This window comes from Ovis aries, chromosome 17 (assembly GCF_016772045.2).
Source record: "Ovis aries strain OAR_USU_Benz2616 breed Rambouillet chromosome 17, ARS-UI_Ramb_v3.0, whole genome shotgun sequence".
Classification (NCBI taxonomy): domain Eukaryota; kingdom Metazoa; phylum Chordata; class Mammalia; order Artiodactyla; family Bovidae; genus Ovis; species Ovis aries.
In genome coordinates, this window is record NC_056070.1 from 6,564,713 (window position 1) to 6,586,203 (window position 21,491).

The 21,491-nt window shown below is 43.5% G+C and overlaps 1 protein-coding gene across 4 annotated transcripts in view; it reads right to left on the reverse strand.

The window, feature by feature from the left end:
* Positions 1–15,451, reverse strand: part of FHIP1A (FHF complex subunit HOOK interacting protein 1A) — a 312,856-nt gene extending 297,405 nt beyond the window's left edge. For all 4 annotated transcript variants that reach the window (XM_027956239.3, XM_060400969.1, XM_042234932.2 and 1 more), the window contains exon 1: positions 15,205–15,451. The gene's annotated coding sequence lies outside the window, so the exon portion shown is untranslated. The remainder of the gene's footprint in view (positions 1–15,204) is intronic.
* Positions 15,452–21,491: the final 6,040 nt, after the last annotated feature.

The following is a 21,491-nucleotide window of genomic DNA, read 5'->3' on the forward strand; positions in this document are numbered from 1 at the left end:
CCCCATATCATCTCTCTGGATCATCCCCGTGCACCAGCCCCAAGCATCCTGTATCCTGTATCGAACACAGACTGGCGATTCATTTCTTACATGATAGTATACATGTTTCAGTGCCATTCTCCCACATCCTCCCACCCTCTCCCTCTCCCTCAGAGTCCAAAAGTCCATTCTATACATCTGTGTCTCTTTTGCTGTCTCGCATACAGGGTCATCATTACCATCTTTTTAAATTCCATATATATGTGTTAGTATACTGTATTATTGTTTTTCTTTCTGGCTTACTTCACTCTATAATCAGCTCCAGTTTCATCCATCTCATCAGAACTGATTCAAATGTATTCTTTTTAATGGCTGAGTAATACTCCATTGCATATATGTACCACAGCTTTCTTATCCATTCATCTGCTGATGGACATCTAGGTTGTTTCCATGTCCTGGCTATTATAAACAGTGCTGCAATGAACATTGGGGTACATGTGTCTCTTTCAATTCTGGTTTCCTCAGTGCGTATGCCCAGCAGTGGGATTGCTGGGTCATAAGGCAGTTCTATTTGCAATTTTTTAAGGAATCACCACATTGTTCTCCATAGCGGCTGTACTAGTTTGCATTCCCACCAACAGTGTAGGAGGGTTCCCTTTTTTCCGCACCCTCTCCAGCACTTATTGCTTGCAGACTTTTGGATCTCAGACATTCTGACTGTCACCAGTATTTTAGTAAGGAAAAGTAAAGCGGGTTTTTATCTAAGACTCAGGTCTTACAATTTCTGTATTCCAAGTGAAGGGATATTCACTCACCCCTTACTTTTCTTAAGAAGTACAAACAAGTACATCCGACAAGGTAGTGAAAACTTGAAGGATTAACGAGGATATTAGACATCTCACATGTAATTTTTTTTTTTGGCCCCACATTGCAGCCTGTGGGATCTCAGCTCCCCAATCAGGGATCAAACCCAGGCCCTCAGCAGTGAAAGTGCAGAGACTGAACCACTGGTCCATCAGGGAATTCCCTAATATCTAAGGTTTGTGAACAGAAAAAAAAAATAAAGTTTTTATTTATCAGGAAAGGAACTGACACTAAGGCATTTTGATTTACCTGCTCTGTTTGTGTTTATGTATGATGAGCTACCATCACTCAGGTCCGCAATTAACAATGTATAGCTATTCACAACCTGCCATTCCCACTTCTTGCCTCTGCTGGATTGTTTAAAGCAAATCTCAGGACTTCTGCAGTAGTCCAGTGGTTAAGACTCCGGGCTTCCGCTGCAGGGGGCCCAGGTTCAACCCCTGGTCAGGAAGCTCAGATCTCACACGCCTTAAAGCATGGCCCAAATCATACACCATATCTGAGACAAGAAAAAAATGGCCCACAAATATATGTCACTTCCCAATCCCCAGATGCTCTGAATATTAGTTTATATAGGGGGAAATATGCAGCTATAACTTTCAGTCTTAAGGAGGAATTCATCTTGGATTATCCAAGTAAGTCCTAAATGCAATCCCATGTATGCTTATAGGAAAAAGGTAGAGGAGACAAGACACAGACATACCAAGAGGAGAAAGCCACGTGAGGTGGGACAGAGATGCAGCCACAGACCAAGGGCAGCTTCCAGAGAAGAAAGAATTCTCCCCCAGCTCCGCACAGGGACCATGGCCTTGCCTACGCCTTGACTTTAGACTTCGAGCCTCCAGAACAATGAGAGAACAATTTCTGTTGTTTGATCCACCCAGTCTGTGGAAGTATTACCATAGTTATAAGAAACTAACCAAATATTATACAAACTGAAAATTTTTTCACCATGTATATTTAAGAAGTACTCTTTTTAAAAATAATGCCATGATCATTCCCTTTGTTAAAGTCCTTTAATGTGTCTATATCCAGAGTTTAAATTTCCCAAATTGCCTCAATTTCATATTTCTAATTTATAACTTTGTGGTGATTTAGCCAAACCAAGATACAAAAATACTTATGCCTCTTAAGTCTCAAGGCAACTTTTTTAAATATAATAAATAAATAAAAACACTTATCTGACACTGACTTTGGGGAAAAAAAATAACAGTTCCTTCTTTTTCTTGCCATTTATTTACTGAACAAACAAAATAACTTGTTCTGCAGAAATATCTGCATTCTGGATTTGGCTGATCACATCTCCATGATATTTTTAAACATGGTCCCCTTTTTCCTATGCTTTTTATAAACTAGCAATTAGAGACAAAGTCTTGATTGGAATCATATTCAGGTTTTTGATAAGTAATGTCAAATGGTTCTATATATTTCCTATTTTATCCAGTTAGGGGGCACATATTTACTTTTTTCTCTCTTTGTAACATTAACATTGATTGGTGGGTACAGGGATTCTCTGTCTGATGTTATCAGTTATAAAGTTCCCAACTGCCCTTTGACCTAGGTTTCAGGAGTCACTGACGACCATTCCCTAGGTTGCTGTTTCATTATGGGTAATAAAATGGTAGTATTTTCTTTATGTCATTTCTTCTGCACTTATGGGTTGGAATCCTAAAAATCAGGTTTTTGTACAAACCACTTGTTGGTTCCTCTGAAATACAGCATTGGTTTTTTAAAAAACAGGAAATGTAAGGTAAGTGCTTGATAACACCTTTTTAAGGTAGTATCAGACAGATACCTGCCTCTTGACTATTAAGACTACCCTGGTCTGACTCAATGAGTGTAACTTCTCAAGTGCACTCCACATAGTCCTCAGGTTACCGGTTCAAATACTCCACCTACAATATGAAACCTATTTTTAAAGAACAAAAGGCAGGACCCAACATGACTATGTCGATTTGATGTCGATTCTCAGGATTTACGCCCAATCAGACCAGTCCAAACTCTTCAACCAGCCCCATGGAACCAGTCTGCCTGCGGCTGACTGATCCTGTCTCACTGGTGCAGCCCATCTTCTCATGCTGGACTTGGCGCCTTTGGCTGGTGCTCTGCACACCTGACGCTCTCCCTGCAACCAGCTCAAGCTGTCCTCTTTGCCCTCAGCAGTAGACACAGCTCCTGCTCCTGCATCCAGCACCCACCCTTCTTCAGAGAATGGCACGACCCTTCTTTCAGGAGACTGCTCCTCTTCCCCACCCAAAAAATGTGTTTCTAGACAGGGCTGCCAATTACCAAATAACGTGTGCCGCCGGCCACAGGGAAAAGGGTACCATCCAAGGGAGGTCAACCAGAGGCAGCCCCGGGATTCTGAGATGTAGATTAAAAGCTCAGGCCCTCTTTCTCGGTGATCCTTGGCTTTCGGGCAGCCATGCCCTCAGCCACGTGGAGAAAACTGACCCAGAGAGAAGTAGGGAGAAGTAGGGAAAAGACATGGAGACTCTCAGTGGTACAGGAGTTTCCAGCTCTGGCTTCCAATACCTCCTTCACTTCTCTCATACCTTTGACCATGTGAGTCAATAAATTCCCTTTCCATATAGTTGAAATTTCTAATAACTTACAACCAAAGGAAGCCTAACACAATCCTCACCACAGTGACCTCTACATTTCTGGTTTCTTATGCTTATTTTCTGTACAAATAACACTTAATCACAAGCTGTCCTAATTTTTTGTGTGTCAAATACATCTCTGTCAACATCTTTTGTGGCCTTGCAGACATATTAACTCATAATTTTTGAAAGAATCCCACTAACAATCCCTAGAAGAGTGCTAACAGAGATTTAGTACATAAATAACAATTACCATGTACTGATCATTACTTACATGGTAAGCATTTCAGATGTGTTATCTTATTCAACCCTCAAGGAAAATTCCTGCGGGGGGCGGTGCATTATAAACTTGGGCTTCCCCGATGGCCCAAGTAGTAAAGAATCCACCTGCCAATACAGGAGACGCAGGAGATGTAGGTTTAATCCCTGGGTCAGAAGATCCCCTGGAGGATGAATGGCAACCCACTGCAGTATTCTTGCCTGGAGAATCCCATGGACAGAGGAGCCTGGTGGCTACAGTCCATGGGGTCGTGGAGTCAGACGTGACTGAGCACAAAAACATAAAGAAGCTAAGGTTCATCCCAGGAAAGCAACAGGTTCACAGACACAATTATTAAACAGCAAGGCAGCAGTCTGAGCCAGATTTGTGTCCAAACTGCACCTTCTCTCCACCATGCCCATGTTGCCTCCCACAACAATAAATACTTGCTAATTAACTTACCAGAGAGTATAACTCACCAAAGGCCTCCATTTAACCCCTGACTCTCCTCTGACCTCAAAGTACATGCCCTTCATCATTAAGCACAGCCTTAATATATGGATGCATAAATAAATGAGCCATATGAAAATAAGTACCTTGAAAAAGTTATAATACAATTTCTCCAAAATTACTACTGGCAGCCTGAAGATGAAATGCTGGCATTCCTCTTAAGGAAGAGGTAAAAGGATGAATATTTAAGACCCCTCTGCCTGAACAAGATGTATACAACTCCCCTGGCGGTGATATTTCAAAGCAGCAAAAGGAGATTGGTGAGAGCCTGTCGCTGTGAGACACGCCTTCAGCTCTGCAATTGCTCAGAGGAATATTCTTGTGTCATCATTAGACACTAACAGTTATTGAGCACTCCCATGGCTTGGAGGCAAGAACAGAAGCCCTTTAGGAAGAAAATGGCTCCATCTTCTTAGCTCAGTCACGAAAGACCAGGAGGACAGGAACAGCAGTTTACTGACAGAGAACCCCAAAATCCCCAGTTCCCATCTCTACACGATCTGCACACTTCAGGCCAAGGTTTTCGATTCCCTGCTTCTGTGTCCAATTGCTGCTGGAACTACTCTATTAAACTAACTTCAAGGCAACAACTGTTTTCAGCATCTACCCAAGGACTTAAGTGTCCCATACACGTGTTGGTGTGTCTCTTTTTTTTTCCTTCCTCACTTTTTCCACTCTACTTGGGGACCTTATACCATACATACACTCTTCTGAAGAAGACAGTGATTGTTCCTAAGAAGGCCAGAGCTGCTATCAAAGAGGCGTGCTCCTTAGTTATACGTTGGCAAGAGCAGAGCCAAGGGGAGAGTGTGCCCAGCACACACTGGAGAATGGCTGTACCCCTTGACGGCACGGGACTTTGCTAACCTGCACGCTCTGGTGAAAGACGAGCCCTGAAGCACTCAGCACCACCACAGACACAAAACAACTTCAGATGAGACTGTATGTGCGACAGTGCTCTTCAAGCCGTGAACAGCCAGGAGACTCTAAATCACTCCTGCTGTAGATGTGGCGGCAACAAAGGCAACGACCTGGCGAACAGGTGGGTATGTGATTTGAAGCCTGACTCGGTCTGGACATGCTAAGTCCCTTCAGTCACGCTCGACTCTTTGTGACCCTATGGACTGTAGCCTGCCAGGCTCCTCTGTCCGTGGAATTTTCCAGCTAAGAACACTGGAGTGGGCATCATGCCCTCCTCCGGGGAATCTTCCCAACCCAGGGATTGAACCCTTGTCTCTGATGTCTCCTACATGGGCAGGCAGGTGTTTTACCACAAGTGCCAACTGGGAAGCCCAGCTCTGAATAGACGGGACCTTCAGTAATAAGAAGGGAAAAAGGAAGAGGGGCCAACAGGATTTAACAGAAAGCCCAGACAACCAGGGGTGTGAAGAGTTTTCAAGACAGCAAGCTCCCAATGACCTCCGTGGTGGCTGGCTAACTGGCTAAGCCACCAGTTACTAAGACTCCACGCTCCCAATGCAGGGGGCCTGGGTTTGATCCCTGGGCACAGAACTAGATTCTGTCTGACACAACTGAAGATCCTGTGTGCTGCAATGAACAAACAGTGCAGCCAAATACATAATTTTTTTTAATCTTTGAAAAAAAAAGACAGCAAACTCTCAATCAATTCAACAAACACTTTACTGAATGGCAGGCATTGGTCTACATCTTGGGACACAGCCAAAGAGAGTCAAAACTAATTCAGCAGAGATCCCTGCCCTTCATGGAGCTTTACGTTCTTATTTGGGGGTTAACTGATAAACAATACACAAAATAAATAAGTAAATTGTAATATGTTAGAAAACAAGTGCAGGACAGCAGGGGAAGGGGGAAGGAATGTGCAGAGGATCTGTAATACTCTGAGATTAAAAGACACACCAAAGTGCATAAGGGGGTCAGATTTGCAATGATGTTCCTCAAAAACTACATTCAACTGCAGGAGAAATGAGGAAAATCAAACAGAGTTTGAAGGAAATGTGCATAAAATTGGACAAACCCAAACTGCCTAGGAACACAGAGCTCTTTTTCCATATTTCGTCTTCTTGACCCTTGCTCAAAATTATTGACACCAACATGCTACATAATATTATTATGGAGGAAGATACGAAATAACTTCACCATGGGCAGAGCAAAGGGAATTATAAGAGACAAAAGCATAGCAGAAGAGAGCAAAAACAGTTGCAAACCAGTACTTCAGGAAAGGGCTAATTCAACAGAACTTTAAATATGGCTCAACTTTTTCTTAGGAAAAGTTAGCTCTAGGTCAAGGACGATGTATAAGTTTTGTTTCTAGTAACAACTCCAAACAACTGGCAGAGTCTCCCTGGAGCGCCACTCTGATAAAGAGTCCTGAGTTCTGTGGGCCATGAGCTAGACATTTCTTCCCTGGGCACAAGGTTGGGGGCAGAGCGCACATGCCCCATACTTGCCTCTCCTTCCTTGGTAGAGCTTAGTGCTTTAAAAGAAAATCAGTAAACACTGACCACCTTCTATGTGAAGCAAAACCAAGAACAGTGGAGGATTTGCAGTACAGAGCTTGACCCGAGTCCTCATGGCGTTTATAACTGGGGATAAGAACAATTGTACAAAAGATTTTTTAACACTAGAAAGCTAATGACTAAATTCCTAAAATTTCAGTACAGAGATTCAGATGCCAGGAAACTGCTACAGGAGAAGATAGCCAAGAAAGGCTTAATGGAGGACACAGGCTCGGAACTGGATTTGAAGAATTCACATCACTGAGACAGGAAAGAGGAAGCACCAGTCCCATCAGAGAGAGTGGGAAAGGTGTGCTCAGGAATGAAGAACAGATCGGCACGGCAGCCTGAGCAGAGGGCCTGCATGGGGCGCAGCACAGATGCCTGAGTGTTAGGGATCGCCAGGGAAACAGACCAGCCGAAGACATGCAGATAAGGGAGGTGGACAGACGCAGAGAACAAACATGGACACCGACGGGAGAAAGGGGTGGGGTGGGATGAGCTGGGACGCCGGGACTGACGCATTTACGCTCCTACGTATAAAATATGTAACTAATGCGAACCTGCTGGGTAGCGCAGGGAACTCTAGTCCGTGCTCTGTGGTGACCTAAATGGGAAAGAAATCCAAAACAGAAGGGATGCGTGTATACATAGAGCTGATTCTCTTTGCTATGGAGCAGAAAGCGAGACAACATTGTAAAGCAACTCTACGCCACTAAAGATTTTAAAATAAATCAAGGATGTATATTTTCATATATATATAAACAGACAGAAAGGTTTATTGTAAGGAATTGGCTCATGCAATTAACAAAGGCTGAGAAGTCCCAAGATCTGCAGTTGGCAAGCCAGAGAGGAACAGCTGATAATACAGTTCAAGTCCAAGCTTAAGGCCAAAGACACAGAAGATGGATGTCCTAGCTCAAAACCTGTCAGGCAGAGAGCGCAAATTCTCCCTTCCTCAGCCTTTCTGTTCAATTCAGGTCTTCAGTGGACTGAATGAGGCCCATCCACAACAGAAACGCCCTACTTTCAGCAGAAAGACTACTCAGTCTACCAATTCCAGTGTCAAGCTCATCCAGAAACAACCTCACAGACACACCCAAAACAATGTTTAACCAAATAAATCCCTGGACAACCTGTCACCCAATCAATTAAATCTGGCACCTAAATTTAGCCATTATACCTTGAACTGACTTATTACTCAGTAGGCAACAAGGACCATGATTAGTGACATAAGCAAAGCTGTACTTTATAGAATCAGACCAATCATGGCATGAAATGGATCACAGAAAGAAAAACTGGAAATGAACACAAGGCAAAACACACTCTAACCGCCCATGTGATGATGAGACGCAGACCGTGAACAACACACACGTACGGGATTCTGTTCACAGTAAGGTTCTCAGCCCGGTGACTCAGAGGAGTTACTCTCGTCACCCTATAGTTTAATAGGATGTCAGGATCCAAATAAAGAGCTATGCCGCAGGAACTGGAGAAGCAAGCCTAGGATTTCAAAGGTCAGCAACGAGGATGCAGATTTACGGATCACCTGTGCAGGGGACGGAGCCAAGTTGAGAGTTTGCTCCAGGAGTGCCCCCCCGACAGAAGCCCGAAGGACAGCAGGTTGAATCAGTCAGGCTCGAGTCAGAAAGTCGTTTTGTGACTCACTGTGGAGGAACGACCACTCCTAGGTGGCACACTAATCCTAAAACGTGATCAAGAGGTAGGATGACTTTAGGAGGAAAAAAGGGAGAAGCAATACAACCAGGCCCCAAACAACCAAAACACAGCTTACAAGCTGATTCATCAAGAGCGACTGCAGGGTCCACTTTCCAAATCGGACACACAAAGTCCTCAACATGAACCCAGTGGAGAAGTACAAGGAGGAAACTGAAAGACAAACTTCATCAAGCTGAAGTTAGCATTAACCATTAAGTTTTTAATACAACTCGAGTAAAGAGCACATTGTCCAGTATTTCCTGAAGCAAATCAAGGTCAGTGAAAGTCCTGTTGCCACTTTTTTCATAAACATTACTGCATCTTGCTTAAAATAAGGAAAGTGTAAACATTCTGAAATATATCACAAACAGGAGGGATTTTAAATAGTCAACTTATTTAAAAAGTGACAGTGTTAGAGAACAGGCAATAACTAAGACTAATACACAAGATAAGTTTCATCTTCCCACAAAAAAAAAACCCAAAATGTAAGAACTATATACAAGCAATGAAGTTTTATCTGTATCCTAAAAAATTCTTAATTTATTAAGAAATTTTTCATATAAAAGACATCAAGAAGCATTTTTCCTAATAAAATAAACATGGGCAGATATCATCTTAATTTTAAGGGTGCACCAAATATTTATGCTAAAAGACCTACTGATGATCATATTTTTAAAGTATAGCTTATATTACTTATGCATAAATACACACATGTATTACACACAAGTGTAATACATAGGGTATGTGTGTATATATATATAAGTGTGTATATATATAAGTGTGTATGTGTGTACATTTATATTTGTTAAGATGTTTTTATACTCATTCTAATATGTTACAAAGAAAATCATGAATGAACTCCAAGTACAAGTTCCATGAAGACAAACAAAACAGAAGGTATTCATCCTGAGGAATGAAACATAATCCTCTAACTGAATGGTCATGAACAAAGCTTGGACTCCATGAAAATATTAATCAGCTCTCTAAGATGACCAATAAAAACTCTGCCACAGGAAGTGCTGAAATGTTCCTGCTTCAGTGAGCCTAGGTCATGAAATTCGGCCAAAGTAATTACATTTCACGTTTGCCACACACAGATGAGTAAAATTAGTTCCTGGGACTTTCTGCAGGTCTAAAGATCTTAAAATTGACGCATAACCAATACTTCAACAGAGGTAAATTTTCATACAAGAAGAGGAGCTAAAACACACTCACTCTGCACTCTGCAAAGCCTAGAGGATTCCCTGAACTCCTTACTGGCATGTCCTAGAATAATGTTCTTTAAAAAAATTTTTTTTTAACTATGCTCCATAAAAAGTAATTAGCAGCTCATCCAACAACTGCAGAATATATTTAGAGCTGTTATCAATTACTATATTCTCTTGGGGAAAATACTAAAACCAAAAAAATCTGAAATGAGGTGAGCCTCACCTAAAAGCTTAGCACCTTTTGTTACGATGACCTTTTGTTTCAGAGTCTGCTCATATATTAATAATTTCTATCTTTGGTCCAATATATTCAAAAATAAAAAAGCCACTAATATAGTTTAAAACGTAGAGACACTACTGGAGGAAGTATAAATTAGAGATATTTAACTTTTCATCCCTCTGACTCTTTCACAAACCTTTCCTACCCAAGTGTACAAAGATATACTTTCAAGGATGTTCTCCAAAGTATTATTCTTACTAGGGGAAAATGGGAAACCCCCCACATTTCCAACAATAGGAAATTGTTTAAATCACCTGTGATGCAATACTACACAGTATGATCTGTATGTATGGCTATGGAAACATTTTCAATGCATATTAAGTTACAAATTAAGTTGAAAGTTGTGCTATTTTACCCCTACTTGTTATTAAAAGCACAATTATAAATATATTTTAATTTAGGAAAATTTGGGGGAACTTTCTCTAGAATACAACATCACATTGCATGTTTAATTTTCAACATTACATACTTCTATAGTGTTTGAATGTTGAATATGTATTGTGTGTATAATCAGAAAAAATAAAGTTTTCTTTTAAGTTGGTGATATAATTTTGGAGAGAAAGTAGAAAATCTCAATGTATGGCAAAACCAATATAGTACTGTAAAGTAAAATTTAAAAAAATAAAATAAAATAGAAATAAAATAGAAATCTTGCAGTGTTAAAAACTTTTCTATTATAGTTCTGCTATATCACCTGCCTCGGCCTCTCTCTTGGAAGACCATTGTTTCCTTATTCTCAGAATTTCAAAATTAAGCAACACACATAGATATCAGAAAGACCTTCTTATCATCTCCCATTAGTAATAGCTTCTCGAGATAAAAGTTTAGGCCAAACTCCAGTATTTACCAAACGCAACTGAGTAACACCATCAATTTCTTAATAGCTGCACACAGATTGCAAAAGTGTCTCTCAGTTCAGTTCAGTTCAGTCGCTCAGTCGTGTCCGACTCTTTGCAACCCCATGAATCGCAGCTCGCCAGGCCTCCCTGTCCATCACCAACTCCCGGAGTTCACTCAGACTCACGTCCATCGAGTCAGTGATGCCATCCAGCCATCTCATCCTCTGTCATCCTCTTCTCCTCCTGCCCCCAATCCCTCCCTGGGATTTCTTTGGAAGGAATGATGCTAAAGCTGAAACTCCAGTACTTTGGCCACCTCATGCGAAAAGTTGACTCATTGGAAAAAAGTGTCTCCAATCCTAATTAAAAGTTATTATAGGCCTGGTGGGCTTCTGTCTATGGGGTCGCACAGAGTCGGACACGACTGAAGCGACTTAGCAGCGGCAGCAGCAACCTCAAAAGTGTACAGGTTATGCAGACTTTGAAATTCTGAAGCACTTTTGTGATAGAAATATGAAGAATTAGAGATAATTACCTATTTTTGAATCCACAGTCCAACAACCTAATCAAACGCTGTAAAAGGCAGACAGAAAGGAGAAGGGAGCAATGCCTGGAAAGCTGACTAAGGAATCACAAGCATGGAGGAAAAGTTCCACCTGCCTGGGGAAGGGTGTGAACCTGGGAGACCTTAGCAAAACAACTCAACTATATTTCAATTTCCTCACCTACAAGATGAAAGGGCTGGAAATAAACAATCTCTGCAGTCTCTTTTGACTTTAAAATTCGAAAAACAAACCTTTACTCTTTCCTTGCCAAAGAAGACCTAAAAAAGCAATACACATGTACACAGCATAAAATATAAGGTCTAAGGTTATAAGGTACTTGGCCAAAATCAGCAAGAGTCCTGCCTGGCTCCTCCTCACCCTTGAGTTCCACTCTCCAAAAGAAGCCCTTTCAACTCTTTTAGATGTTTCTTCTAGTAATTAATTCCATACTTTTAAACCCCACACTTAAGTTCTATTTTCTGATTTTTTCAACTGTAGATCCTCGTCAAAGTTTCTTATGGCAACCAGTAGGGCATTTATTTACCTACCCCACCTCCTGGGGTGCACCTACACTGTTAACATGCAAAGGATATAAAGATGACATGCATGTACACACACGTGTATGTACGTGTTTCTACAGTCCCCCGTGAGCTCACATTTTGGTTAATGAGAAATAAGACCCCATTTTGCACCCAAACCTGCACAAAATGCAGCAGAGAAAAAATTGAAAGCCTGTCCTCTAAATCAGAAACACTGCACTTGGGTCTGAGTTCAACATATACAGGAACAAAATATGCACCTAAAAGTTTCCTATTTTCTCTGAATCTCATCTGTTTTCCTCCTGTATAATCTGAATATAATAGCACGAACTTCAAAATGGTTAAATCACAAAGCACAAATATGGTATATGCTCGGTCCCTCAGTCATGTTCCAACTCTTTGCAACCCCAGGGACTGTAGCCCGCCAGGCTCCTCTGTCTATGGGATTTTTCAGCCAAGAATACTGGAGTGGGTTGCCATTTCCTCCTGCAGGGGATCTTCCCTGACCCAGGGATCGAACCCACATCTCTTGCATCCCCTGTACTGGCAGGAGGATTCTTTAACACTGTGCCACCAGGGAAGCCCCCATACTACATCTGATCTTAGCCAAACAGCCAAGAAGCGATGGCAAAAGCTGCCTTTTTGGTTAAGTCAGCCACCTCAAGACCCACAAAAAAGTTACTTTCTGTGACTGTCTTCACTAAGAGATCCCTATAAATGAAGTTCCTGAAGCTACTGGTCACTTGAGCACTGTTCTCCTGTGTAGGCTAAAAACTAAGAGGCAGACGTCATCGAGAGTAAGAGTGAAGTAAAGGTGTTCACTCTTCACACAAGTGTGAGAAGTAAGGGTGAAGTAAATCATGTTCCACGGCCAAAATCTGAGGGGCCAGCTCTTCCAAGGTCCTATGTATCACCCAATGAGACAAACGTGCATAGAACATCGAGCATCTAAGCAGGGATCAGAGAAAGCAACTCTGTTTTATATTTCCAGAGAGAGGGAGCTTTCTTATCAAATTCTCTTTGGAAAAGTGAAACAAGAACATCATTTCCAAAGTCACACCTCAGCCTTCTATATGATATTTCAACATTATCTGTACATCTGCTTTCTGACTTGCAGACATAATCTACTGACTTCCTACATGGCAGAAAAGAACTCTGCAGAGAAAGTGTTTGGAACCAATTTCAAGAAGTTATCACGAAGAACTGTCCAGCAGAGCATTACCAACACTGTAGTAAAACAGTCCTCTCATTTCTGGTCTTCAGAGGCCTACATTAAAAGTGATACAACCTGGGCTCCCCTGGTTGTCCAGGGGCTGACTCCACACTCTCAAAGCAAGGGGCCCCAGTGGATGCCTGGTCGGAGAACTAGATCCCACATGCCACAACTAAAGATTTCGCATGCCATAACGAAGATCAAAGATCCCATGTGCTGAAACTAAGACCTGGCTCAGCCAAATAAATATCTTTTCTGGTATATAAAGTGATACAACTGTACTGTCTCTATTTAGGGAAAGGTAGGAAGCTAGCTGGGTAGTTGTGCCTAGATTGTGAAACCACTCTAAATCTCTCTCTGAATCTAGTTCAGTGATAGGCAGTTTCTCTTGTTTTTTCCATCTGCCCCACACAGTTAAATCCTGTTCCTAAAGCTACAGGACAAGTGACAAATGGGACCCCAAACTTTATTTCAAGACAAACATGGAAACGATTTCTATGAACCTGGCAGAGAGGGGTTAACTGGAACTAAAAGAAACCAGCTTTTAATTACCTGGAAAGGTTATCTAAATCCAACAAGTATGCCACATTAAGCCGTAAATGTACAGATTGAGTCTCCTGTTTGATTTCTGTCCAGCGAAGACCGCTAAAGTTCTCCAAATGTGGACTTGGGCTGTGGTACGCTACGTTTGGGCAGTTTCAGGGGAAAATGTCCTGTCCAGGGCCAGGTGTTCAAGTGAATTTGAGGTCAGGCAGGTTACCCTGCCAACCAGACATGGTACATTAAGGAGAGGAAATCTTTTTCTCTCGCTAATCAACAGGATAAAGGTGATTAAGCAGGAATTATTTTTCAATGACCTACATAATTTCATCAGGGCTGCTGTGGCTATTAGCAGAGAGCAGCTGACTTCCTAATGAGATGAATTTGATAGCAGGCCCCTTCCAGAGAAGGCCTCCAGTAGGCCCAGTCTACAGGGAAGCAACAAGTGGTGTGCACTGCTCACTCCTCCTCCTCAGGAGGATCTCTCCTCCGTTTTTATTTCCTTTCTTCCACTGGGAATATTCCTCACCTTGGATGGCTAAGGTTGCAGCACCTGCTGAATGGTGGAAGCTGGGTCTATTTTTTGTTTCATTTTTATTTTATACTGGAATATAGTTGATTTACAATGTTGTGTTAGTTCCAAGTGTACAGCAAAGTGATTCAGTTATACACATTCATATATGCATTCTTTTTTCAGATTCTTTTCCCATTTTAGTTATTACAGAATATTGGGAAGAATTCCCTGTGCACCCAGTTGGATCCATCCATTCATAACACAGCAGGATAAATTAGGAGTCTGGGATTAACAAAACTCGGCTCTATTAAGAATGGATGGATCCAAGTGGGTGGGACAGAACTGGGCTAATTCATTAGACCTGCCCACTTGATTCCCAAAGTCCCCAGAAACAAGGCTACCTACCCCTGCCATCAACACCTGGCTCTGGCTGGGCTCTTGAAATAGGACAGCAGTTCCACTCCCGAGCAGAAGTGGAATTATAACAAAGGACCTTTGTTAAGGTCGAAGCAGGACACACACACACACACACACACACGCACGCACGCACACACACACACACACACACCCATCATCATCACCGTCAATAATAACTACGACTTGAAAGCAATTTCATTAGAGAACTTGATGGAACTGAGCAAAAGCCACCCAACGAGTAAGTCCTCACACCTGGCAAGTACTGCAAACTTCAGAGTGGCACCGCCTCTGCCTCTGGTATAAAAGCGACAAGGTCTAGAGAGGAAAACTGAGCCCAAGACCTCTTCGCCTTTGCCTGCTCCTCCCGTAGGATTCAGCTCTCCGGCCCCAGGGACCAAGAAAAGGGTGGAGAGCCCTAATGCCACCCTTCTCCGTCAAAACAAGCTAGCTCTCTCTCCCCCGGGATCAGTCACCGAGTAACGCCCGGTCCCGCGGCTCGGGGAGCCAACCTCCTCCCCGCCGCGCCTGGCCCGACACGGAGACCTTGTCTGGGCTATTCCCAAGGGCCCGCTCCCAATTCCTGCGCCTCCCTCCCGGTCGGAGAGCTCAGGAAGAGGCGCTTCTGCTCTCCCGCTTCCCACAACCCCTAAAGCAAGAGAGCCCCTCAAGCGCAAGTCTCAGAACCGCGCGCCACGTACCTGTCAGGGGCCGCGGCTCCTCCTCCCGAGGGCGCGGTGCGGGGACAGTGCAGAAAGTTTGTGCCGCTGCCCGCGCCGGACGCTGCGAGGAAGGGGGAGCGGGCTCCTCGCCGGGTCCGGGACAGTCCGCTCCGCTCCCGGGCCGGCCGACGCTCGCAGATCTCTGCTCGGCTCCCCCCTGCCCGGCTCCAAGTCTACGGCGGCTCCCCGTGAAAGGACGAGGCGGGAGAAGGTCCGAGCGCAACTCGCCGACGGTGCGTCAGCGGGTGGCAGAGTCTCGCCGCTCCCCGGCTCCCCCGCCCCCTACCCCGCGCCCTCGGGAGCGCAGGCGGGGCTCGGCCGGGGAGGGGCCCAACCTGCCAGGCCGGCCCGGGGGAGCGCGCGCCCGGCCCCGCCCCGCCCCTCCGGCCCCGCCCCTCGAAGGCCCCGCCCCTGCCTCCGCCCCTGCCCCCTGCGCGTGGCCGCCAGGTGTGGGGTGGAGAGGGGTGGGGTCGGCTGCGACGTGGCCCCGGCGCCCGTTGCCAAGGTGAAGGAGGCGGAGCCTCTGAGGGAAAGTTTCCACCGAAACTTGAACCCCGAGGAATGGAGGACACCTCGCCCTTGGGGACTCCTCTATCGCTGGAACTACACCACTTCACGAACACACACACACACAACATTTACAATCGTGCCAAAAGGCTCATTACTTGGGTTTTGCTGAGTGGAGAAAGTGAGACACCTCCATGCAACACGCACCCTGTGAGTATAGGTGTACGTGTCACAGTTCACTGGCAGTTTTCCCCCAAATATGAGGGCTCTTTAATTGGACAGTTCAACAGCAAAAAGAAACTTCCCCATCTCACAACTCCTCAGAAAATGAGAGAGCAGGTTGGGAATCCATTTCCCTACGCCCAGGGTATGGCGATGGCCTTTGGCACTGCCTTTCCAGAACCCAGACCTTTCCAGAACCGGACTCCATGTTTGCTGGTGTGTATCATCGGAGACCCTGCCTGTTGTCTTGCTGGCACTGCTACCTCCTCCTCCCCATTCCTCCTCCTTCCAAGCTCCTTGCCTGTTTGGACGGTAAAGTCGAGGATCTGCTTTCTGAACTTTTAATCCAGGAGGAGGAATCAAATTCCTGGTTAGAGGCTCTCTTGGCATTTCCAGAGCCCTGTGGTTGGTGTGGCTGAAACTTGAGGTGAGCCGCAATCAGAGCGGGTTGGGCCGAACTATGGCTTGCAAAGGCGGATGTGGGGTTTTTCTTGCCCGCAACATCCTGCTTGCGCCTCACCAGATTCTCCTTTGGAGGAAGTATATCTTCCTCCCTCCATTCTCGATGAATGGCATCCAGTGACAACGAAAATCAAGTCTATCTAGCTTCGGGTTCTCTCTTGCAACCTCAGTAATCAGAGGATGCAAAAACTTCACACTTCCAGCTCTACCACCACTGTTATTCTTGATGACTGCAGCAGGGATGCATCTGCTGCAAATAACTCTCAGGGGTCACCAACCTTCCACCGATAACAAGTGCAAGACAGGTGGCTAACTAAAAGCTGCGGAAGGACAGGGAGATAGAAGCATAGGAGCGAGGAAGTTCTGCCCAGCAGGTCAGGGCCTGTTCTAACAATTGGGATGTGGGGGAATCATTTATTCAACCATTCTAGAGTGTTTTTCCCATGCTAGGCATTCTCCTAGGGATTGGGGACACAGCAGAGAACAAAAACAAAAATTTTAACCCTCATGGAGTTTACCTTCCAGGCAGGAGACACAAATGATAAAGAAAATATGTGGACTACCATATGATTCGGAGAAGGAAATGGCAACCCACTCCAGGACTCTTGCCTAGAAAATCCCACTGAGGGAGGAGCCTGGTAGGCTACAGCCTATGGGGTCGCAAAGAGTCAGACAGGACTGAGTGACTTCACTTCACTCATTTCACTCACTTCATACTTTATCACTGGAGAAGGAACTGGCAACCCACTCCAGTATTCTTGCCTGGAGAATCCCATGGACAGAGGAGCCTGGCAGGCCATGGTCCATGGGGTCGCAGAGAGGCAGACACAACTGAAGTGACTGAACACACACTCACGCCATATGATTAGAAATGCTGTGGAGAAAAAATAGACAGGGGCAGAACATAGGAGTAAGCAGCGTGTTCTCTTAAATAGGCGATCAAAGAAAGCTGCTGGAGATATTTGGGCAAAGGGCTGAAGGAGGTGGGAAACAAGATATCTGAGCTGATAACTTTTGAGGCAGAAAGCACAGCAAGTACAAATGCCCTGAGGCAGAGGCAGGATGCCTGAGTGTGCTGGGAGCAACCTGGAGGCCACTGTGGCAGAAAGAAGTCAGAGAAGAGGGAGAGGTGACATGGATCAAAGGAAGCCCCCACGCTGAGTGAGCTGGAAGCCACTGGAAGGGTTTGTGTAGGAAAGTGACATCTTCTGACACCTTGTAATAGGATCACTTTGACTGCTGGGTTGAGGGCAGTCATGGGTGAGGGCTGACGCAGAGACCAGTGAGAGGCTACTGAAATAACCCAGGAGCAAGAGGAGAGTGACTGGGCCAGGGAGACAGAGGTAGTGGATGGAGTGAGTTGACAGGGGAATCCTCCAAGCCTGGATATGGAGTGTGGAGGACAAGGAGTAACTGAAATTTGTTGCTGACATGCTGAGTTTATTCCTTACAAAATATCTGACTTTCTCCCTGTTTTAGAAGAAGAGACCTAACTAGTGAAGCTATTAATGAAAATGCATCTATTTCAGAGCGGACTTTAGCAGTTTAGTTTTTTACTTTATAAACTGTGACTATGAGTATGCCAGCAGCATATGAGGTAACTTTTATATTTAAATAAATTTCACTTACTCTGTAAGTCCAGGCCTCTTTGAAATCTATATCAATCTGCTTTGAAATACAGTCTCTACCTATGATCATAATAACAAAAATGCATTGTTGCATGATCAAAAATTATTACTTTGGTTACAGAAGGGGTTTCCCTCCCTGGCTTCCACAGTGAGAGGAACTGTAATGATTATTTTAATATTTCTTTTTTTTTAAATTTAAATTTATTTATTTTAATTGGAGGCTAATTACTTTACAGTATTGTACTGGTTTTGCCATACATCAACATGAATCCGCCACGGCTGTACACGTGTTCCCCATCCTGAACCCCCTCCCACCTCCCTCCCCGTACCATCCCTCTGGGTCATCCCAGTGCACTAGCCCCAAGCATCCTGTATCCTGCATCTAACCTAGACTGGCGATTCATTTCTTATATGATATTATACATGTTTCAATGCCATTCTCCCAAATCATCCCACCCTCTCCCTATTTTAATATTTCTATCAAATATGTTCGGCTATAAAAAAGAAAACAAGGAGGATGCTGAGCGGTTTGGCCTAACAGCTGGAAGGACGGAACTGCCAGAACAAAGATGGAGAAGACTTAGGACTTCCCTGGTGGTCTAGTAGCTAAGATTCAAGCTTCCACTGCAAGGGACCCGGGTTCCATCTCTGGTCAGGGAACTAGATCCCGCATGCCACAACTAAAGACCCTGCATGCCACAATGAAGATAAAAGATCCCACATACCACAACTAAGACCCAGTGAAGCCAAATAAATAAAAAGAAACACTTTTTTAAAAAAAGAATGGAAAAGACTTCAAAAGGAGTAGGCTGAGGGTGAAAGTAAGAAAGTTAAAAGGAAGACAAGAAAGAAAGGACACATGATTTGGATGATCTTTGATTTCTTCAGCTTATAAAATGTTAAGGTTGTTGGTGGTGCTAGTGGTAAAGAATCCACCTGCTAATGCAGGTGACTCAAGAGATGTGGGTTCAATTCCTGTGTTGGGAAGATTCCCTGGAGGAGGGCATGGCAACCCACTCCAGTATTCTTGCCTGGAGAATCCCAATGGACAGAGGAGCCTGGTGGGCTACGGTTCATAGAGTCGCAGAGTCGGACACGACTGAAGCGACTTAACACGCGCATAACACGCATGTGAGTTAATGTAGTCGAGCATCAAGGACGGTACCTGACACCTGGCAGCCACTTAAGGATGTTAGTTCTCTCTCTGCAAATACGAAATTCATAGATTTCCATTATGCCCTAAAAGTAAAGAAAAGGGACCGAAAACAGGAGAGAAGGGACATGAAATGAAAATGTAAGAAATGAAGTCCAACAAAAGTACCTGATGCCGATTATCTGTTATGACACTTTCCCCTAAATTCTGCTTTCTCAAAGGGAAAGACTGAGATGTCAGAGTTTGCTAGTTTGGGAAGAGTTTCAAGTATGAAAAGTTGGTTATAAAACAGAAAAAAATATCCACAACCGAAGTATTAAGCAAAAAATTTTGATTGCTACTGCTTATAAACCATTCTTACAAATAAGACAGACATAAGAATAGAATAATAATCAAAGGAGATGAACAGAGAATTATTTTTTTTTAAGTCCATAATTTTAAGACGTCAAACCGTATTAAGTAAAGCTAGAATGAGAGGCAACTAATTTTTTATTTATAAATTTAGCAAAGATTAAAAAAAAATTATGCCTATTGTGGATGTTGGACAATATCCTGCCATATGGAAGGGAGTATAAGTCACAATAATTGTTAGCAATTTGTGTCTAAATAACTAAAATGTTTATACTTTTTGAACCAGAAATTTCACTACACTGTTATTTAAATATAGTGAAAAAGTAGAAATATCCTAAATACCCAAAAGACAAAATTAAAGTAAGCATAAGTACAATATGTTATGGGTTAGCCATGTTATAATATTATAGGCAGAATTTTAAAACATTGTTAAATATCTGTAAATGAAAATACATTCACGATCCATTATTATATAAAATAAGCCTGCTACAAAATGGTATGTAAAACATGGTTCTCCTTTAAAATGTTATCTGTACCAATTGCTATCTCCATACTAGGATAACAGTTTATTTTTATTCTCTTTTTTGTGCTTTTCTCTAAGTTTTCTGGCATAATCAGGTATCCCATTCTCCTAGAAGTGAAATTCCTAGATGATAGATGTGAGAGTTGGACTGTGAAGAAGGCTGAGTGCCAAAGAATTGATGCTTTTGAACTGCAGTGTTGGAGAAGACTCTTGAGAGTCCCTTGGACTGCAAGGATATACAACCAGTCTATCCTAAAGGAAATCAATCCTGAATATTCATTGGAATACTCTGGCAACCTGATACAAAGAACCAACTCACTGGAAAAGATCCTGATTCTGGCAAAGATTGAAGGCGGGAGGAGAAGGGGACGACAGAGGATAAGATGGTTGGATGGCGTCACCAACGCAATGGACATGAGTTGAGGAGGCTCCAGGAACTGGTGATGGACAGGGAAGACTGGTGTGCTGCAGTCCGTGGGGTCGCAAAGAGTCAGACATGACTGAGCAAATGAACTGAACTGAGACTGTATACAGGGGCTTCCCTAGTGACTTAGATGGTAAAGATCCTACCTGTCAATGCAGGAGACGCAAGATACATAGGTTTGATCCCTGGGTCAGGAAGATCCCTGCAAAAGGAAGGGGCAACCTGCTCCAGGATTCTTGGCTGGAAAATTGCATGGACACAGGTGCCTGGTAGGCTACTCCTATAGTCCATGGAGTCACAAAGAGTCGGGCACAACTGAGAGTACATATGCACACCACACACAGGCTGTATATATCAATGACATCTAGCTAAAACTGCCAAACAGTTTTCCAAAGTCGCTATACCAATTTATTTTCCCACTGGCAACATATGAGTTCTGGTTTAGACATGCATTTTTAACAACATGCATCCAGTAAACAGCCATTGATTTGAAGCCTACTACTATACAAGTTACAGTAATTAACAAGTTAGAAATAAGTACATTGATTTGAATGCATATGTTAGTAACATAATAGGAACCATTTTTAACTTGTACTTTTCATTAATTTATCTCATTTTATTTCTTTTTATACTCTCTAGGTGTGTTATATATGTTAAAGAACTAAAATTAGATTTCTTAAGTACAGGAGCTAGACAAGATTTCCTTCTTTTTCTTACCTCTTTTCAGTTCAGTTCCATTCAGTCACTCAGTCTTGGTCGACTCTTTGCGACCCCATGAATTGCAGCACACCAGGCCTCCCTGTCCATCACCAACTCCCGGAGTTTACCCAAACTCATGTCCATCGAGTCGGTGATGCCATCCAGCCATCTCATCCTCTGTTGTCCGCTTCTCCTCCTACCCCCAATCCCTCCCAGCATCGGAGTCTTTTCCAATGAGTCGACTCTTCGCATGAGGTGGCCAAAGTACTGGAGTTTCAGCTTCAGCATCAGGCCTTC